The sequence below is a fragment of the Suricata suricatta genome, chromosome 16 (genome assembly GCF_006229205.1).
Source record: "Suricata suricatta isolate VVHF042 chromosome 16, meerkat_22Aug2017_6uvM2_HiC, whole genome shotgun sequence".
NCBI classification, from domain to species: Eukaryota; Metazoa; Chordata; class Mammalia; order Carnivora; family Herpestidae; genus Suricata; species Suricata suricatta.
This window is the reverse complement of record NC_043715.1, coordinates 52835126-52838509: the sequence shown is the minus strand read 5'-3', so window position 1 is coordinate 52838509 and position 3384 is coordinate 52835126. Positions and strand designations below refer to the sequence as shown.

The window sequence follows — 3384 nt, the reverse complement described above, 5'->3', positions numbered from 1 at the left end:
GCTGCTGCTCTGCTGAAGGCAGATTTGGGGGCGCTCTGCCCAGTGGGGACCCGATCTCCTTATTTCATGTCCTTTTGAGCAGGCCTGTGCCATTGCTGTCCCACAAGACCTCAGATTCGCGGAGTCACACTTGTGCGGATGCCATGTTCTCAACACCTGTGAGGCAGAGGGCTTTACCCCTGAGTTCTCCCTGTGTTCACCCTCCCCTGGACTTGGGTCCAGAAATGCCTTCCTTCCTCGCCTGCATGTAAATGCTTTTTGGTTTTGCTTTCATTTTCTTTCATGTTTATTTATTTTTCAGAGAAAGACAGACAGACAGAGTGTGAGCAGGGGAGGGGCAGAGAGGGAGAAGACACAGAATCTGTTCAGGCTCCATGCTCTGAGCTGTCAGCACTGACCCCAACATGGGGCTCGAACCCACAAAACACGAGATCATGCCCTGAGCCAAAGTCGAATGCTTAGCCGACTGAGCCATTCAGGTGCCCTTCACTTGAATGGTGTTAAGGAAATGGTAAGTGATCCTTTTCCAGAATGTTCACTGGTTTTCAGCTAGAGGGTGGGTCACACTGAACCCCTAGGACTTTCCCCTTTTAAAAATACTTCTTACTATGAGACAGAAAGTTTTTTTAGAGAGAGAACACGATCAGGGGGGAGTGGCACAGGGAGACAGAGAGAGAGAAAATCTCAAGCAGAGTCCATGCTCAACGTGATGTGATTCCCTGGGTTCATGACCTGAGCCAAAAACTAGGGTATGATGCTGAGCTGACCAAGCCCCCAGGCACTCCACAAGGACTAAGTTTTAAGCCCTCATCAGCATAGCCCAACAACCTTGCCATCCAAGGCCCAACAACCCTTACAGAGGAAGGGACAGCCTCTTCATGGCGATGGCCGTATTCACTGCTCCCCACCACCCCAGAGCCACAGGTGAACAACAATAGGATGAAATCCCTCCACGCCATTCCGATGTGACTTTCAAAAGCATGTTTTGTCTACATCTGTCTAGACCAAGGCAGGTGAACCCCAAAGGGTTATTTTTTTTGGTCTGTGCTGAAATGTCCCCTCATCACCACGGGTTCCTTGACGGACCTCCCTCAGAGGATGCCCTCCCGCCTCCCTCAGGGCTCACCACTTCCTCATCTGGTTTTCCTATCAGAGTTTAGCAAACCTTTCCTTAAAGGGACAGGGCAACTATTACAGCCCCAGTGACTCTGCATACGGGTTTTCAACACTCAGTGGAGCACGGAAGCAGCCATAGATCACATCCAGATGGGCGGGTAAGACTTTACATAAGGCGGTTAGCCATTTTGGCCAATATGCCTTCATTCCAGAACCCTGTTCTCAATGAGGGCTTCTATAGATCATCTATAGTTCATTCATCACCATGTATTGAGCCACAAGCTTTGCGAGAGAAGCCACATGCACTTGTTCCCTGGATCTTCAGTGCCTGGGAGACTGGCATCAACCCCACGTTCATGCACAACAGAAATCCATCCAGTAACACCCTGCCGTCCTCCTGTGTCTGCTTCCTTCCTCCACTGGAGGAAGTGCTCCTTCTGACCCATGTGTGCCCTCGGTCTGGCTCCCTGGTATCTCACATGAACTAGACTCTACCGTCCTTTAAGCAGAGGTGGGTTTGTTCCATTCTGGAAGCCCAAGGTGCGTCAGAATACTTAACCAAACACACCCATAGATGTGTATTGAAAGTTACCTCGATCGGCACAAGAAGATGGAGGTGGGAATGGAGAAGGCTGAGTGGTGATGGGAGAGGAGCTTCTAGGAAAGAGAGGATCCTGGGAGTGAGTGCTGGCAATTTTCTCTGATTCTAGAAAACACGGATGATGTTCTTTCTGGTGTACGTTTTGTCAGCCAACCCATATCTGGAGAGCTTTGGTCTAATGCTGGAGCCCGTACCTTAAGAAGGACCACCGTGTGGTGCCTCCAGGGAAATTTACTGCTAACTAAATGCGCTCCTTCCAAAAGTGAAGGAGACAGTGTGCATGTGTGTGCATGCGACCTAGTCTTGATCTCGGCTCATCTCATGATCTCAAGGTTTGTAAGATGGAGCCCTGTGTCCATCTCTGAGCTGACAGGGAAGGCTGCTCTGGAGGCTCTCTCTCTGCCCCTCCCCGACTCATGTGCCCACTGGCACTCTCTCAAAAGAAAGAAACATTTTTTTTAAATGAAAAGAAAACTTCAAACCCAGAATAACACATACCTGCTAGAATGGACAGGTCCAGTGGAAAATCTGAGTCTGGATCATGGTGCAATTGTATTTCTTTCCAGTGAAACACATTACTAATAATCTCCCAAAGCAGAAAAAGATAGGATTCTTAGAAATTCAGATGAGAGGAACCTGGAGAGCCAGAAGGGTTGAGCATCTGACTTTGGCTCAGGTCATGATCTCACGGTTTGTATTTTGAGCCCCGTGTCGGGCTCTGTGTTGACAACTCAGAGCCTGGAGCTGGCCTCAGATTCTGTGTCCCCCTCTCTCTTGTGCTCCTCTCCTACTCGCACCCAGTCTCCTCTCAAGGATAAACATAGAGAAAAAAAGTTTAAAGGAATTCAAATGAAAAGATTTCATAATAAAAAGTGCCGGCTTGTTACATAGTTTCTGACAGAGTCCAATATCCTAGGTGCCAGAGAGTAATTCTAACTCAGTTGTTAGTATATAGATGAACCTCATTTACACTGAAAAGCCAGTCTTACAAGATTCTAGTGTCACCTGTCAATACAAGAAATCTAGAACAGAAGTTCCAGGAAGCACTTAGGAAGAAGGGCAATCAGAATACAGAGCAAGCAATAAGCACGGACATTCACTCCTACTTGGAGAAATCAAGAGAGGTGTATGTAAATTGATACACAGTGTCTAGTTGGAAGTTTGTTAGTTTCTAACTCTTACCATGATCATCCTTGTATTCCGGAAGGACCGCCTACAGCCCAGCAGAGGGTAGGTCTGAGGCACTTGCTTCATTACAGATCTGCCAGATACTGAGTCCCAAGGGTACAGTCATCACGAACAGGACAAGCATCAGAATACAGACAGACCACAGATGTTCTTGCGAGATTTTCTATTCTGAGCCTAAGCAGCTTGTGGAAACTGATCAGCGTATCTCTCTGCACCTACCTCTGAGCTTCCATGTTGGCTTCCGAGCTGTCAGTTGGGTCTCCTTGGGCTCAGATCATCGAGGCCAAATCTTTAGACATCTGATGGACATCCAAATGTCAGCCTCCAGCTGCCAAATCGCCCTTTCTGTCTCTTGAATAAGTTCCAGATCCCGCTCCGGGGTGGCCAAGGAGATGTCATGCCCCCGGTCCTGCATCTGGCCCCACTGTCAAGGCCAGCAAAGCCCGGGAGCTGCTGTCTCTTGGCCTCCCCTCCACCGA

At 48.6% G+C, this 3384-nt stretch overlaps 1 long non-coding RNA gene across 2 annotated transcripts in view; it reads right to left on the bottom strand.

The window, feature by feature from the left end:
- Nucleotides 1-3369, bottom strand: part of LOC115280517 — a 5163-nt gene extending 1794 nt beyond the window's left edge. The window contains exon 1 of one of the 2 annotated variants that reach the window (XR_003903815.1): nt 3125-3369. This is a non-coding gene — a long non-coding RNA (uncharacterized LOC115280517). Of the gene's footprint in view, nt 1-2899; nt 2938-3124 lie in introns of those variants that run through there. The other variant, XR_003903816.1, reaches the window with a different exon arrangement.
- Between the last annotated feature and the right edge of the window lie 15 nt (nt 3370-3384).